Source organism: Myotis lucifugus, unplaced genomic scaffold, assembly GCF_000147115.1.
Source record: "Myotis lucifugus unplaced genomic scaffold, Myoluc2.0 scaffold_135, whole genome shotgun sequence".
NCBI lineage: Eukaryota > Metazoa > Chordata > Mammalia > Chiroptera > Vespertilionidae > Myotis > Myotis lucifugus.
This window is the reverse complement of record NW_005871183.1, coordinates 2733773-2752903: the sequence shown is the minus strand read 5'-3', so window position 1 is coordinate 2752903 and position 19131 is coordinate 2733773. Positions and strand designations below refer to the sequence as shown.

The 19131-nt window shown below is 37.1% G+C and overlaps 1 non-coding gene across 1 annotated transcript; it reads left to right on the top strand.

The window, feature by feature from the left end:
• Positions 1-13728: 13728 nt before the first annotated feature.
• LOC111827134 lies at positions 13729-13858 on the top strand. The gene has a single exon (XR_002830635.1). It is a non-coding gene; the product is annotated as a small nucleolar RNA SNORA5 (small nucleolar RNA).
• Positions 13859-19131: the final 5273 nt, after the last annotated feature.

Genomic DNA, 19131 nt, shown 5'->3' with positions numbered 1-19131 from the left:
TACGTTGAATTTATGGTAAACCTGTACTGTTGTTCTAAGCATTTTAAAAACAGGCAACTTAATCTTCATAAAAACCTTGGGAAGAAAAAACTTTATATATGAGAAAAAGAAAGTATGCCTGCCTGAGAACCGCAATTGCTTTTAAACATTTTTAAAGAAAGATTTACCCTGGAGTTAAGAGTACATGTCCTAGATTAGCAGGATTAAATCCCAGGATTCCATGTACAGAGATTTTAGACCTTTCATGAAAACCTTTAACTGCCTGTCCATATTAGATGATGACAGGTTGGAGTTAGTACATTATTTTTGAGAATAGTTAACTGAAAAACTATTTCCAACCCAGATTATGTTTATTCTTTGTCACCTTTCATCATTCTAGAGGGAGCAGTGGGGCGCCAGAGATGGCCCCAAGTTTTTGACATACAAGGTCTTCCAATGACATACAAGGTCTCTCCCTTGAATCTGGGAAGGCTTATGAATGCTTCAACTAATGGAATGCGGCAGAAGTGATGCCATGTGCCTTCTGAAGTGAGGTCATGAAATGCCATATAGCAGCAACCAAGGGGAATCTCTGAGTGTCCCCCCCCCCAAACACAGCTGTCATGCTGGGAGAAGTCCAGGCCACAAGGAGACGCCACGTGTAGGTTCTCTAGTCAACAGTCCAGCAGGACACAGCCTTCAAGTCACTGCTGCCTAGAAAACAGACAGAGGAGTGAAGGGGCCTCCCGGTGACCTAAGCCTCGGGCCTGCGGCACCCCGGTCTTTGGAATCTTCCCCACTGAGGCCCTAGACACCTGTGGAGCAGAGTCAAGCTGTCACCTCTGTGTCCTGTTCAGAATTCTGTCCACAAAGTCTGTTACCAGAATAAAGTGGTTGCTGTTTTATGCCATCAGATTTGGGATAGTTTGTATGTACTGATAGATAAATGGACCATCATCCTAGTTAATTAGCTAGTTATCTAAGTCCATTTCCATAATAGGAGTACCTGCAATAAAATAGCAATTGTCATACTTTCTTGCTTCAGATATATTGTTAATGCTTCACATTCATGGCTTTATTTAACTCTCTCTCATAGACCTATAAAACAAGTATAATAAACATTCCCATCTTTACAGCAGAGGAAATTCATCTTTGAGAGTATAAGCACTCTCCCAAAGACAGAGAACTAACCAATGACAGAGCTGGTATTACTCTGGAGTTACTGGAGAACTCCAGAATAACTTGTAATGCACTACTCATTTGGGACGAAAAATAGTCTAGTTCCTTTCATAAAAGTGCATGTTGAAATTTTGAATGTAAAGAAAAATAATGCATAATCCTATAGCCAGTTTACAAAACAGGTATTACTGTATCACTAAACTATTTCATTTTCAGAAATATTTATTTAGAGTAGTTCAAATCTGAATAATCTGCAATTTTTAGATCTCAAGAGAGGGAAAAAGTCTGTATCAGGCAGAAAAACTCACATGTGTAAGATTGTAAGGACTCCTTAAAGCCCAGCAGATTAGCCCATGTCCATCTTCATATAAGTGGTAGCAAACACAGCAAGAACTTACATGAATCTGAAGAGAATGGGATTCCTACAAATGCATTATTTAATAAGTAAGAAGGACCTCCGAGATCAGTCAATCCAATCCCTCCTTTGACAAGAACAGCCCTGTAATTTGCCCAAAGCAGCCCTTCTTTTCTGACTCCCACTCTGCCCTTTACTAACCAGCAGGCTACTTCTGTTTCAGTGAACTCTGTAGTTCCCCAAATTTCCGAATAGATTAATTGCTGCTGTGGCTAATCTTTTTCCACATCAAAGAGTGACTAATCCCCAGTTCTCAGTGATATATAGGGCACAAAGATGGAGCGCACCCATGCTGTGTAAGGCATTACCGAAGAGAGGCAATAGAAGGAGACGCCAATTGCAAACAAAGCACATATCAGCCCCAAAAGTGAAATAATTTACAAGGTAACATGGGTCATCATATCACAAAACCCCATAAAGCTTTGAGACTTCCTGCTGCTCTAATGTTACAATAATTACAAGGGAAGTTGAAATTAGCAAAGTAACCACAGTCGTGTTCACTGTGTTCCAGGATTAAGTATCATAAATGATACTCTTTGGCCCATTTTACAGATAAACTGAAAGAAAACTGGAGAAGTAACCAATGGCATATATAATGATAGCAACTACTAGTTGCACATAAAAATCTTGGTCCCCTCTTTTCTTTCTTTAAGGGGGCAATGCACCCAGTTAAAGACTAGGTTTCCCAACTACCCTCTCAGCTAGGTGTGGCCATGTTATTATGTTCACTCTAATGACACATTAGAGTGCTAGGTGGAATTTCTTGGAAGGCTTGTTTATTCAGCTGAAAACAAAAATGCATTGCTTTTGTCCCCTTGCTTTGCTTCATTCCTTTCTGCAATATGGAATGCAGATGAGATAGCGACAGCTCCAGAAGCCATCTTGTAACCTGAGGTGACCCTGAGAACGAAAACCAAGAGTTAAATACTGAAGGAGGTGGCAGGAGCCTTGGCCTCTGATCATGGAGACAACATAGAGGCATGTGCTGCCTCCTGATAAACTTCTTTTCCAAGAGTGAGAAATTTCTATACTGTCTAAGCCCCTAACATGTTGGATTTTCTGATAAATGCTGGTAGACACAGCTAATCCTTCCTAATGTATTACCTTTACAGAAAAAAATGTTGCCAAACAAAATGTTGAAAGCGCCTTAAAAAAAATCAATTTATAACTAATAGTCTACTTTGCTGTAATTCCTATTTCATCCTGCAAAGGACCTATACGTCATTTCAAGACTGGATGTACACATTTAAAGATAGACACCGAAGATTATAATTGCCGAAATGGCATAATTCTGTTTGGATCATATTGCAGGCAGGAAGGTTAGATGGGGAAGGGAACTTGGCAAGAAAAAGACAGCCTAAGAAAGAATCAGAAATGCTACAGTTAGTTGACTCTAAGCTGTATGCTGTGCACGTAGAACACAACCAACCAAGAAATTCTACCTATTATTTACACAGTGACAGATAAAGGAAAATGAGGTGTAGCTCGATAAACAAACTCTCTCCTAAAGCAGATTTAGACACTATTCATCCCTTCTTTTCAGTCTAGAAGCCTGCTTAGCTGGAACTGTAAAATAAATTCCAGCACTCTGATCATTTGAAGGAGGAATAATTTTCGAAACTGGCTCAGGCTTTATTTTTCTTCACTTTGAAATTGATTAGATGTGCTGTTAAAAGAAAAATTGGTTAGTGTCTCAAAGAAGAGTATTTTAGACAAATATAAGATAGATCATTTTAGATGCTTTAGCATTAATCATGTCTGCCCATGTGTCCAACCCACAAACAAATCATGTCAGAGTCAGTTTTATTGCAGATCAAATTGTTTACCAAAAGGTAAAACAATCAATATTTTTATATTAACTCAGTGTTTACCATTGAGTCAAGTGATTATAAAATAGCAGTGAAATTTTTGAAGTACTTTAAACAAACAATAAATGGACTAAGGCAGTAGAAGTAAAATCACTGATGAGTTGCTTGGTAAATAATGGAAATCAAACTCAATACTTGGAAAGAAATGTTACATAAGCAGTAATTTAATTTAACTTTTCAATTTAGAGCATGCCTAGTCATATGTAACCTTCTGAAATGAAGCATTTCAACAACTCACCATGGGTCTGCTTTAGAAGATAATGTGAAAATCTATAAGAATGACAAAAAATTTTTTACAGCAGCACTTGATCTAACTGCTCACGAAGCAAAGGCAAGTAAATGAGAATGCTTCAATCCAGTGAGTCAACACTGCATTTCACACATATAGCAGTTTGCCCCTCAAACTTTTAAATGGTGCTGTACTACTACATCTCCTTGTGGGGGGAGCCTAGAGTGAATAGAATAAATATAAAACATACAGCAAACTAATTTATTTTAATAGTTTTATGTTTTTAAAGCATTACTAATAAACTAAAAATTTAAATTGGCTTCCTTGCTATTAACTCTATCAGCAAGGGAACAATCATGGGAATAGAGTCATCATGCACTACTGTATAATTTTAAAATGAATCGTGAGTCAGGGGCTCAGTCGGCGTGCCTCAGCGGTTGAGTGTTGACCTGTGAATCAGGAGGTCAGAGTTTAATTCCTGGTCAGGACACATGTCTGGGGCCTAGGTTGCAGGCTTGATCCCTAGTGTGGCACATGCAGGAGGCAGCCAATCAATGATATCTCTCATCATTGATGTTTCTATTTCTCTCTCCCTCTCCCTTCCTTTCTGAAATCAATAAAAATAGATTTTTAAAAAATCAGAATTATTAAAAAAAATTAGTGAGTCAGGGAATGATGTACCAGATTGTGTTCCACAAGATCTGTATATCCCTGCTCTGATAATAACTGGCTGAATGATTTGGGTGAATTCACACAAGAGGGACATAATAGTATGCATGGTAGAAAGACATTCCAAGGAAGATCTTGGTTCAAATCTAACATAGCCAAGCAACAGGGAAGGTATTTACCATGCCAGAACTTCAATGTTCTCAACTGGAAAAAGAAGTCAATAAGTTATTCCATGGCTACTATAATGTATAGTTCCCGGTATTGTTCCTGACAAACATTTGTTCCTGATCCATAAATGAAAGCTATTGTTATTATCATTATTATTATTGGCATCTTTGAGCATAATTTTATTATCTAAGAAAGGGGGATAATAATTCTGGTATACCTAAATTACAGGGTAGTTGGGAGGATGCAATCAGATTTTTTTAAATGTGAAAATACACTTAAAATCTAAAACTCCAGAGAATATAAATGATAGACAAATTATTTTTTTGTTATTCAACTGGAAACCCCTGCAACTGACTGAAATATGACAGAAAAGAGTCAGAGCTTAAACATCATTCTAGGGCAAGGAAATAAACAACTGTGAATTATATTAATAAGTAGGAAGTATGGCAAAATAAACCTTTTGAAATGTTATAACTCCCATCACAAAATTTAGAAACTAACCTAAGTTTTATGATTTGTACTATCTAAAAGTGGATGTCCTGTAAACTGTTAGAAAAGAGCTAAACATTTTATGGAATTCAGAAAACACAAATTGCCATATACAACTTAGTCTGGCTATAGGAGAAGGTATACAGGCAAGATCTCTATTTATAAAACACCCTTGAATTGCAATCGAATATTAAGAAGGCTTTTTTGTGTGTTGTACTCAACTCTCTATCCCAGGATATACAGCTCAGTGTCTGGAACATTATAGGAACTCAATAAATATATGTTAAATTAATGGCTAAATGAATACAGCTAAAACTAAAAGTGATTGCTTCTCATCATGTTTTGAAAGCCAATATGTTCATGACCATAAGTATTTCTTTTTCTTTAAAAAACATTTCAATCTCACATTGTTGTATTATTACATACAGTGTTTGCTTTAAAGATCATCTATTAGAAGTAGCATTCAATTTGTCGTCTTGTATATTGTAAATTGAGTATCTTTCCTGTAATCACATGATAAAATTTGATGCCACACAATGGGTAAAAATCCTAATAAAACGCATTCATCCAAATTCTGATCTATTACCAAAAAAAAAATGAATCCTCATTTGGATTTCATAAATCTATTATTTAGGGCACAGTGAATCCTCATTTGTTCTGTACAAAACAAAATTCAAATAAGTAACATGCCAAAGACAAGACAAATACAAATAAAAACAAGTAAAATTTGCATCCAACTGGGACATCTTCAAAGACAATATTCCTAAGTTCCAACCTAAATTATATATTTAACTACGGAGAAACTCAACAACTTCCGGCACATGCAAAAAATTAGTTCTTAAAGATTGGTGAACTTTTTCATAAAAGCATACGTTTTAAGAGTCCCAAATTGCAGCAGTATAGTAGTAACTCAGCTTATTCCTCAGACGGATGCTTGATACAAGTTCTGTTGGATCCCACCCACCTTCCCCAGAACGAGTCCCGTAGTAACCACGCTAAGGAAACTCTTCTCTGGTCACCTGTTACAAGACAGATGGCAGCTGGGTGTGTTTATGTCATCAGGAGCTTGGGTTTTCAAGGTGGTGAGGGAAAAGAACCAGAAGCTTGGCAGCTGTGAATCAATGGCCCCACCCTTTCACTTGATAACAAAAATCAGCTGTTCCCTCAACAGCTGGCAGGTGGCTGATGAAAAGGAGATCTGAAAATAGCTGGAGATTTTATGCAGAAGAGCGTTATAGTTAGATGGCAACAGAGAGTAGAATAAAGAAGAGGTGTTGGAGCCCGGCCAGAGTGGCTCACTTGTTGAGTGTCAACCCATGAACCAAGAGGTTGCTAGTTGGATTCCTGGTCAGGGCACATGCCAGAGCTGCAGGGGGTGTGCAAAAGGCAGCTGATCAATGCTTCTCTCTCATCAATGTTTCTCTCTCTCTATCCCTCCCCCTAAAAATCAATAAAAACATTTTTTTTAAAAGAAGAGGTGGTCAGGGTCAAAAAGAAACATTGAGAAAGCTAATATATGTGGTAGCACATGAATACTAACAAAGTGTAGCAGGAACTACTCACAGAAGTTAAGGGAGCCTACAACCTGGGAAAATTTGTTTAAAAGAAAAAACAGAAAGAGAAAGGTAACTCCCTGAAGGTATGCTATTGCCCTACCTGAAATTAGAAAAACTGGATTATATTTTAAACAATTTCCTTATCCATGTTTATCACTTCATGGTATTACTATGTAGCGATAGGTTTAAAATAAAATATTATCATTATAAACAGGAAGATGTTTGTGATATTTTGGTGATGATGATGATGATGATTCTGGCTTCTCCAATAGGCTGCATTTTGAGACTGACAACAACATATCACAGGCATTGATGTTACTTAGCAGATCTATACAGATGTCAACCATGCGCCATGCACTGGGCTAGACAAAAATTAATGAGGCATGGACATGGCCTCCAGTGATTACATGTGGGATAGAAAGGCATGCACACTTCTGACAATGCTACTTGTAATATGCTAAAAGCACCCAAAAGTTAGGTAGTAATTCTGCTGGGGATAAGACCTGGAGAAAATGGGGCAGGAGGAAAGGGCAGACTGAGAGCTTCCTTAATTAATGTCACATTCCAGCTGGTCTTCAAGGATGACTAGGGTTTATCTGAAGAGGATCTTCTTAAAAAGGTATTTCGGGAAAGAATAGGACATGCAAATATAAAGGCCATGACAGATGGGAAAGGGCGCTGCCTGGGAGCCAGCGAAAGGGATGTGCTGAGCAGTACTCAAGGTTTGGCTGGAGCTAAAAACCTTACCTATGTAATAACGCTGATCCACAAGTCTATTTGCGTTTTCTTCAGCTGTTCTTGACAGTCTGCCACAGAAAGCAGAAGTAAGGACAGCAAAATTGAATGTGCTTCAGAGAGACGAGGGCGAGAAGGAAGGAGGAAAAATGCCCAGGATGCTGTTTCTCCATTTCCCACTGCCTAAGCTACTCACCTGACTATAGCCAGTTCTTCACAGCAGCAGCAAGGAGAGGACTGCGTGGAGAGGGCCCTTTTCAGTAAACCTTTCACTTCTCTAAACATTTTATTTTTTTAAAAAGTGTGTGGCACAATAAGCAAAGTGAGTGGGGAAATCAGAGCAAAAAAGCAGACAGATGGAACAGACCTTCCAGGGAAGCCGTGTTACAATGTTAAGTGCAAATATTTAGGTGAAGGTTGTCCAGCTGCCTCCTTCTCCAGCCACTGTAAAACATCCCTAATTCCCTTCTATCTCTGAGAGTCCATAACTTTGAGCCTGGCTTTTATGGGGCTGATTCCATCTGTGTGTTCACAATTACTGACTCAGGGTACATCTGCTCCATAGCAAGAAATCCAAGAATGGGCTTTATTTGGCTGTATTTTATGAGTTTATTTTGTTATTGCACAAAAGAGTAAATGCTAGGCTTAGTTTCTCAGCACTATTGGATTGAAACTCACATAACAGAACATACAGTTGTGATATATTTAACACATGCGTGCATCTGAGAGAGAGAAACATCAGTTTTATGTTTATTACTTGTGTAGTTTTTAGGCCTTACAAAGAAGGAAAAAAAAACAACTAGTTCAGCAACTCTTCTATAATACCATTGCAGTGACTTTTATTTCTATTCTATCATATGGGCATTTACAGCATTAAGACATTTTTATAAGGAGACTATTCCCCAGAGATTAAATGACCTGAAATTCAAGTTTATTTCCCAATCTGTTTTCTGATAAGTAAAACACAATCAATCCCTCCCCTTTCATCATATTTACTACTGCATAAATCATTGTAACTGGAGTCAGCTAATAAACTTTCATAGCCAAAGGTCTTACACTGAAATCCACAACCCACAAATATTTGCTCTATAAAATATGACAGGTTGGGAAAGTTAGGTAGATCTCGGATAGCAGCAAACGATCCTAATCTAATCATTCCATTGATGACTTGTATTGCAAATGTCCAAACAAACACCTTCACTATAGAAAAACAAAATCCATAAGTCCAAGGATAGTAATTCATTAAAATATTTTAGTAAAGTAAAATTGAATTTAAATCAATATTAACACTGTGGTTAGCTTTATAAGATAGCACTGTGAAATATGTCCTTTAACTTATTTTATGCTGACAATATTAAAATCAACCTTGGGCTTCATTCAGAAATCAGACATGATAGCCTTTTAATAGTATTTGCCAAAGATTTCCACTAATACAAACCTGATTTCCCTTTAAAGGTCTTTAAAGGAAGAGGAACCAGAATGGATATTAAATAGTTTTCCTTCAAAACAAAATGATAGAGCTTTAAAGAAAATCCAACATTAGAACTAAAAAAGCCTTATTTAAATATTACAAGTACATATCATTTAAAACTTGAGCCAGTCTCTATGAAAATATATACTGTTAGGGGGAACCCTAATCTCCTTTCTCATGTTAAAGCTGTGCTCCCAAAAGAAAAAAACATAATTTGAGCATCTCTTCATCCCTTAAGTCACTGCTGCTCAAAGGAGAAGCAGAGATCACATGGTGGGTAAGACCTTGAGATTCTGGCATTGACATCTACATTCAATTTAGCAAGAGAAAAGTGTAAAAAGTCACAGTTTGCCCATGAATTGGTCTCTTTTCTCTCTTGGTCTAGGTTAAGTTTAACTCCTGGGGAAAAGGTTTTAAAAACCATGTGGCTGCAGGTCTAGACAGTGGTTTCTAATTGAGATCTACCAATAGAAAAGGACATAGTTTGATATCTACCTGATGCTTGTGTGTAATTCCCATTCAATTTGAAATTCAACTCCCTACAACATCTACATTCAATTTAGCAAGAGAAAAGTGTAAAAAGTCACAGTTTGCCCATGAATTGGTCTCTTTTCTCTCTTGGTCTAGGTTAAGTTTAACTCCTGGGGAAAAGGTTTTAAAAACCATGTGGCTGCAGGTCTAGGCAGTGATTTTTAATTGAGATCTACCAATAAAAAAGGACATAGTTTGATATCTACCTGATGCTTATGTGTAATTCCCATTCAATTTGAAATTCAACTCCCTACAACAAACACACAATGGGGTCAAGGTGTTCTTACAAATCCACCTCCTGAAATTCTACTCATCTTTAAATGTTCGTGCCTAATATTACCTATTGCAATGAATACTGAAGCAGTTGTTGAAACTGTCTCTCCTCAATGTTCCCATGGCACTTCCTAGTTTGCTTATAGCACTTTACCCAGTGCCTTACTAGCTTACAAATAAACTCCTTCAAGCCAGAGGCAATAAATGATTTGTATGCTCTTTAAACAGGGTTTTGCACAGGACTGTTCAGTTATAATTTATTAAACTCTAAAATTCATATATTCCTTAATGTTAAAAAATATTAAAATTAAAGAACATGTTTATGAAGGAGAGAATGACAGTGTGCAAAAATAAATTCATCGCATAAATTCTATTTACCCAACAAAGAAGAGCATATTTCTAAACAGTTCTGGAGAAACTGTTAGCCAACCGCCTTCAGGCAATGATAACTTGTACACTGGGAGTTTCTATGTATTTGCTGCTCTGAGAGTTCTAATGTTCATGAAAAATGCAAGCAATGTTTCACTGGAAGGATCTTCACTGATAAACTGAGGCCCTAGATTTTCTTGGGATTTCAGACATTAATCCTACTTTTAAGCTTATATATAGATGAGACACTAATGTTTAAAATAATGCAAATGCCCTTTGATTCAAATATAAGTCAAATTATGAAATAATCGAAAAAAAGAAAGGAAAATTGCAGAAGCACTCTATTCACAGGCTTCCTTGTGGCAATTAACAATCCTGTGCGTTTAAAAAACACTGAAGTACCTGGCTGATGTGGCTCATTGATTGAGCATTACCTATGAGTCAGGAGGTCATGGTTCGATTCCCAGTCAGGGCATATGCCGGGGTTGCTGCCTTGATCCCCAGTAGGGGGAGTGCAGGAGGCAGCTGATCAATGATTCTCTATCATCACTGATGTTTCTATCTCTCTCTCCCTCTCCCTTCCTCTCTGAAACCAATAAAAATATATTTTAAAAAAAGAAAACAGCAAACACTGAAGCACAACTTCATGGGTCTGGAAGACATTCATTCACCTCATCTGACAAATATTTACTGAACACCAACTACATTCCTGGTCCTCTGCAGGAATTGGATTTACAGCTGTGCAACATAACAGACACCATCCCCATCCTCAGGTTACAACTGCTGCAAAGAGTTCGATATTACAGATAATCAAGCAAATAAAATCATAACTGTTACCCAGGAAAAGGGGGGTTAAGTGAGAGAGGTAAGCAAGGCATTACGTCATCAAATACATTCTGACAATCCAAATATGCTACATACACTAGAAAATTTAATAATTTTCAACATTTATATGTTATGAAATATAAAGTATATTTTACTAAAATTTCAGAAAGGTTCAGGTTGAAGAAAGGTCACTCCCGATTCAATCTACAGATTCTATTTGTAAATAACTTATAAATTTTCTAAAAAATCAAATACACAAATCACATTTTAAAAATGTTTTCTTATAATATCCACCCAAAAAATAAGAAAGGTAACCTCCTTCAAAAATATTTCCAAGCCACGTATGGATTATTTTGCTAAAATGGGTAGTATTGATGAAAGTAGTTTCAATATATTGATGCCTAATTCAAGAATCTACATGGCATCCAATTTCCTGATAAAGTGAAAATCCTATACTGTCTTTCAATCTATCTTGACCTACAGAGTCTCTTCCAAACTTTTATACTAAACATTGATAAAAGCTACCATAGATGTCATAAATAATCTTATCTCGTTATGCATTTCATCTCAATTATTTCTATCCTTTAAGGCCCACTACGAGCTATATGTGCTCAATTAGGTGACTTATCAAGTTACTCCTAGAAATTATCAAATACTTATATGCACTATAAATCTCACCACATGTTTTCTATGCGTATGTATAAAGACACAGATTTTATCTAAAAATAAGAATTACAGAACATAATTAGTGTGATTTAAATTAAATAACAGATAATAGTACATGCTCAGTAAGTATTATTAAATGCATAAATATAATATTCAGAAACCATAACTATCATTTATTTTAAGAGTCCTTTCATTAATTAATCAAACAAATATTTATCAAGCATGTACTATGTATAACATTGTAATGAACAAGATAAATTAAATTTACCTCATAAAACTTACATTAAACAGGTAAAGTCATGAAGAAAAACGTTACTTTTTTTAGTGAATATTAAGAAATGAGCATCTATGAAGAAACTCCTGGTAGCTCATTAACATCATATAAAAATATACTGTACATAGTTCTATATATTCACTAACTTCCCTAAAATTTGCTAATAAAATATGAACTTAGAAAACATAGAAAAACTGTCACCTAGTCAACTAAATTTTATTACAAAACCAAAAGAGCAAGAAAAAATTACAAAGACCTTTACATGTTTTATATATGGTCAAGCAAGCTCTACTTCTTTTAAAGAAAACTCGACTTTTCTTTATAATGAACTGTGACACAGGAGGTCCTGCTTAGAGATGGGCAGATAAGGAAATCTTATGTTAAATGGGTTTAGTTACTCTACAGATATTTAAAATTTTTCCCTGCTAAACTTAACTAAGCTAAAATAAGCCATTACTCTACATTTTAAAAAATGTAGGTCATAATGGGTATTACTTAATATACATAGCAGTAATTAGTCACTAGTTATTTAATGTACTCTATGTGCTTTATGTAAAACTAGAGGCCCAACGCACGAAATTCGTGCAAGGGGCTTGGCCCTTGCAGCCCATGCTTCGTCGGAAGGTCGTCCAGAAGGTCATTCGGCTGTTCGGTCTAATTAGCATATTATACTTTTTTTATTATAGATACCAGTTTCAATCATAACAATAATTATATTACAATTTTAATGTTACAGAGAAGGACACTGAGAACTGAAGTGGCAGAGTTAGGATCTGAATTTAAGTTTGCCTGAACCCAAACCCTTCATTCTACTGTCTCTAGTTGGGGCTCATAGATTTTAAGCTGGTTCTCATAATAGCTTTGGAAAGAGCATTAGTGCTACTGAAATAAGTACAATATGGAAACCAAAACTTTGCATTTTTTTTCAGATAACTACACGTGTGTATATAAATACACATGTGAATAAGAAATCACTCTTTCACAAAAGTGTTTAAATTCCATGATGAAATATTTAGTCTGCTTTGAAAACAGAGATACATATACAGAGATAATACAAAGGGATTGAAAATATTTTTCAATTATGCGAATCCTCCATTTGTTGAAATGCTTTTAGTGCCACAAGGATGAAGTATATCGATAATTGTTAACCACTCTTATAAAGAAGCTTAAAGAGTAACGTAAAGAAGACACTGTAGCTCTATATGCTGCAGCACTTGGTTTGTGCTCTTGTACTATAAGAACAAATGCTAATTACTGTTCAGCCCTAATGCTAATCTCAGCATCTGCTAATTAAAAGATCACATCTTCTGCAAAGTCAGCATTACCATTCAAATGAAAACATTAATCAGTTTGAAAAATCCAAAATCAATCGGCTGAAAGGAGAAAGTTGTTGGCCTTGAGAGCAAGCTCAGAGGAGTGCCAGAGAGCCAGTCAACACGCATGCCTCAGCAAAAGGTTTACACTGTTACATGTTGCTCCCAAACTGTATCCCCTACCAGCCGTGGGCAAACTACGGCCCGCGGGCCGGATCCGGCCCGTTTGAAACGAATAAAACTAAAAAAAAAATAAAAGACCGTACCCTTTTATGTAATGATGTTTACTTTGAATTTATATTAGTTCACACAAACACTCCATCCATGCTTTTGTTCCGGCCCTCCGGTCCAGTTTAAGAACCCATTGTGGCCCTTGAGTCAAAAAGTTTGCCCACCCCTGCCCTAACCACTCACACACTACATAACGTCTTTAGATGCAATACCACCACATCATCTGGCTCTTAAAGAGACCGAGTTTTACAGTCAATGCACTACAGATGTGATTACTGACCAGATTTTTGAAATAGATGTTGCAGTTTTCAAAAAACGAATACAACTTAGTGAGATGTTTCCAGAATAGTAATACTTGCTGAAAAGCTCAGCTGCATAAATTATTTCACACTTTTGTTTGTTTGTTTTTGCTTTTTTAAAGCTAACAGGTCTTTTTTTATGATCTTTATCAACATGCAGAACACCTAAAATGCAAACTGGTGTTATAATTCAGGTAAAAGAAAAAATAGCATGTTTCATGGCAGGCACTGGCCCAGAAGGCTGCCACAGAAACACTGTGGTGCATGGGCCCTGATCCCCTCTGCTGGGCCTCAGGGATAAGTTTGGCTACAGACATCAAGGAAAAAAGAAAAGAAATAGCATGTTTCCAGTGTTACTCATGAAGTTGTCACAGACAAAAGACTTGGGTTTTGTTAGCAGTGACCTCTTCCATCCCATTTGTTACTCCTCCCCATGTCAAAGAATAGAGATTAACAAGAACCTTCTCTCTCTCTAGCAAAGGACACACAGGTACCCTAGCTCTGTTAGCTAAAAGATATTTAAATAGAAACTATTTTTTATAGAAAAATCACCCTGCAAAAATAAAAACTGTGACATAAGTATAGATAAGAGATGGCAAGATACAGAAAACATCTTATGTAATGCTTTCAATTTCTTAAATTTGAAAAATTTAATATATATAAAATTTCTGGCAACCCAAATGAATATACACACTTGGAAAATGTAAGGGTTCCTAACATTTTCAGAATCTTATTGCTCAAGAATTAAAAGAAAACACTTTAGGAAAAAATAATCTATGGTGACTTTTTACTAGTCAGCAAAAACAATGAAGTAAAATACAAAACTATAAACTCGAATGGACTACAACTGCAAACAAGTAAATAACATTTCTCCTCATCTTGAAAAAATGAGTAAAGAATTAATGTAAATCCATATGCAATACAAAAGATATTAATGTAGCAATAACTGAAATAGAAAGTCAAATTCATAGTCCTGGTTATCTAAAAAGATGGGAAGAATGCAGGCTTGAAGAGTTTTACAATAATGATTTCATTGGGCAGACAAAGAGTTTTGATATATACCACACTGAGGAAATTTAGCTCTAATTCACTTTACTGAGTTATGAAATAAATATTACTTCTTCCAAAACAACTTCATGTGACAATTTAAAGTCAAAGGAATTATTACTAGCACTTACCATGTTTTTCTTAAACTTATGACAGACAACCTGAACCTATATATCCTTCACTGACCTCAGTTATAAAGGCTAAAAATAGTTTGCTATTCAATAGCATACTGATGCATGTTCATAAAAATTACTTCACATATAACCCCTAAAAAGCTTTATTACAATAACATTCGTATGTACTAAACATTTTTCTATAATACCAAAGAATAAACAAGAAGAGCTTTGAATGGTATAAATTCTCATCTCCATGATGTATAGAGTAGAAAAATGGTTGATGTGTTCACCAAAGTAGAAACTGTAAGGTGTCTCCTCATTGACCACATTCCCCAGAAAAGGATTTTCACATTTAATACATTGATGAAAGCTACATACATAGAAAACCAATGATCTCTCAAGAGCAGACTATTTCCAAGCCCACAGAGACAAATACACATAAACAGAATGCCAACTTATCAATGTACAAGGAGATATAACCTTCACAGTGACAATACTAGAGATGTCGTCCATCAGTCTATTCTCTCCCCAAAGACAGAATTCAAGGAATCAGAACAAGAGCAATCAATGGCCTTCAATTGGTATTTAAAGTATTTGATAGTCAATATTTAATAGTCAGATGATCTATCTCACAAAAGTGATGGTCTTAGCAATGAGAGCAGAATTGATTTTCTATATGTCTCTAGTCAACCAGCTCTTCTGGAGTGACACATTATTTCGTCTGCTCTAGTAATAATTCAAACCAGTCCTAAAAAACCTTCAAGCCAGGGAGCAGCTCAGTCACCTTGAGATGGCTTTACACACCTAGGTTTCTTTCATTCTCTGCTCATCTCACTGTTTGAAGAATTTTTATTTCCTTTCAGTGTGACTTCTCTAAGCAACATGTTGGTCCACAAGCTCTAACACATGATACATTCTGAACTATAAGCATTATTATATTAGTAAAGCTTTATACAATCAGTGACCTAGCCAGAACAACATGCGGTTTGAGAAAATTAGCCTAATCAAAGGTTTGGGCACAGCCAGCGTGGCTCAGTGGTTTTATCGACCTATGAACCAAAAGGTCACACACAGTTCAATTCCCAGTCAGAGCACATGCCCAGGTTGTGGGCTCGATCCCCAGAGTGGGACTTGAAGGAGGCAGCCAATCAATGATTTTCTCTCATCACTGATGTTTCTATCTCTTTATTTCTCCCTTCCTTTCTAAAATCAATAAAAATATTTTTTTATAAAAAGGTTTGGTCTGCAAATTCAAAATTACATTGTTCAACCCTTTTAAAACTATCATAAATGCAGGTGAATACTTTCAATACTAAGTGCAAACTAGAGATCAGCAAGGCTCATTTTATAGAGTGAAGATCTGGAGGCTGAATGAACCTGTTACTGCCTGCGACTACTAGGCATTTCACTAGATACACGAGAACGTATTTCCTCTCTAATTCCTTGCAGCCATAAGAGAGTTACTGACATCTCCGCATGCAGAAGACCAAGCTAAGGCTTCCTTCCATCTCTTCTGGGACCTTCCTCTGTTGAGAGACCTTCTTCTGCTTGTATTTTCACTTCTGACTTCTACAACTGAATCATGTCCCAGCCGCTCACATCCTGAAAGCACAAGTGAGCAAGGCAATAAACATAAAAACCCACCCTCACAGGGGTCTATAATTCTCCTCTGAACAGAGCCAAATTTTCTCTTTTCCTTCCCAACAAATGGAGAAATAATTTATACTTGCTGTCTGTTCTTCCCCTCATTCAATCACCAAGCCAGTGCAGTCATCTTTCAGGCAGCACCACTTTTCACTATAACTGCTCTGGAAAAGGTCACTACATTTCAAGGAGAACTTCTGAAACTCTCTCTTTGCCGCCATTATTAAACTGAAAAAATGAAGTATTTCTCTTCCAAGCTCTTTGACCATTTCTTTGTGTTTCCCTTTAATATTTTCCATCCAGCAGCGTGAGAATTCCCCATGGATTTGTCCTTGGCCATATTCTATGCACACACTTTATGCCTTCTCCTAGTAATTTAATCCATAATCTTGGCCTCAACCTCCACTCAAAGATGCCAAAATCTATTTCTCCAGCCCAAATCCTCCCATTAGCTCCAGAACACTGTATCCAGCCCATACCCTCATGTAAAGGGAAGGAAGTCCTTTACTGAATGCTGTATCTTTCCCACCAATTTTTTCATGGTTTTGTAAGACCATAAAATGACATCACCATCTTCTCTATCCCCTTATTAAGCAATATGCAAAGCAACCTTGACTTCTCCCTTACTATCCACCTGTAATTTAATCATCAACTCCTGAATATGTTACTTCCTTAGACTCTTATACATCAGTGCACTTTTCACCATCCCCATGGATACTGCCTGACTCAGTCCTTAGCATCTTTCAAAGAGACATCTATCCAGCCTCCCTTCTGGGACAAAATCTCTCCATCCAGACCCTACACCTGCCAACTGCAAAAAGTGCAAACTCGTTTTCAGAGTGTCAAGGCCCAGGAGCAGGCTCAGACCTACCTCTCTAGCTGTCATACTCAGAATTCCTCCTGACTCCTCCTAAAAACCACCCCAATACACACACACACACACACACACACACACACACCAAATTTATTCACAAGTTCATACTCTTTCTGCCACACCATATAGGACAATATTCAGATCAGTGTCACATTGAGCCAACACTTAATGCAATCTTCCTTGTTGACTGACATGACCCACAATGTGTTTTAAAACCAGAGTATAATTATTAAAATTGCCAAGTTCTCTTCCCAGGTAAGTGTCAACAGATAATTCTCACTTTGCCAGTTCAAGATGGGCCTTACAACTCCCAAACCACAACACCGACCATAACAAGAATCTTGAACAAAGTGTAGTATGACAGTATTCTTCTCTGTCACAATTGAAGAGCTTTTCTGTCAACATCCATCACTATTAACAGAGGTCACTCTTTACCATACCAGGACTTCTGAATTACTGAGCAGTTTTAGCTCACCATAATGATACACGCCTATACCTACAACATGGTGGTAATGTTACTTAAGTTGGGAATTCAGAATATGTGGCTGTATCGCTCAGAGGTATCAGTAAACAGTTCTGATATTTTATACCTTCCAGTGTCAAGAAATTTGAATGTGCTGCTGAACCCTTACACTCACTCAGATAACACTTTCATATAAAACTGGATACCAAAATTGATGCAAATATAATTAAAAATATATTCAGTAACTATTATACCAAACACATTTACAATATAATGAACTTATTATAAAACTCATGGAAATTTAATTTTTCAAAATGAAAAATGTTTTCTTCCCAAAGGAACTGTTCTCATTGTGTAACTAAAGATGATGCTAAATTCTTAACCTAAGCAGGTCACTCATATCTATCATCCTCATTCTGTCAGTAAAAGTTACCTCGCTCCTTATTAGCCAATTAAAATTTTCCCTGAAATTCTACTAGTTACCTACAAGGCAGGGTTCATATCTATAACTATGGATTATATGTCACAATGCCCAAAAGGTAGAGACAATGAGTAATAAATTTTCATTTCCTTATTCATTTTCTAATTTCTATCCAAGTGAAAGCTGTACAGAAAGTTGAATTAAATTTCCTTATATCTACTGAAATCCTTCAAGTCTTTGTTCAACTGTGACCTCAATGAAGCCTACTCCAGCCTCCTATTAAATATGAAAACCTGCCTTCCATTCCCCCAACCTATCACTCCAATTCCCTATCCTGCTTTGCTACTTTTTCTATAACACTATCTATACTAATAAAAGGGTAATATGCTAATTAGACCAGGAGACCTTCCAGATGTCCTTCCAGACAAAGCCGTGGTGGCGGGGCCTAGACAGAGGCGGTTAGGGGCAATCAGGCCAGGAGGGGAGGGCAGTTGGGGGTGATCAGGCCGACAGGCAGAGTTGTTAGGGGCAAACAGACCAGCAGGGGAGGGCAGTTGGAGGCAACCTGGCAGGCAGGAGAGGGCAGTTAGGGGCAACTGGGCCTGCAGGGGGAGCAGTTGGGGGGGGCCAGGCCTGCAAGGGAAGGCAGTTGGGTGTGATCGGGCCAGCAGGGGAACAGTTAGGCACCGATCAGGCTGGCAGGGGAGAGGTTAGGGGGTGATCAGGCTGGCAGGCAGGCGAGTGGTTAGGAGTCAGCAGTCCCGGATTGTGAGAGGGATGTCCCAGATTTGGAGAGGGTGCAGGCTGGGCTGAGGGACATCCCACCAGTGCACAAATTTCATGCACCGGGCCTCTAGTATAAAATAAAAATGCCTCTATGGTAGCATTTTTACTACTATGATAATAAGGGGAAATTTTATCAAAGTCACCCTTATTTCATCATTTTGTCTTTTCTTATTGTCATATCACTCCTAATTTATTCCCATCAATCTACTTATCCTATTACTCCAAACAATGGTATGACTGT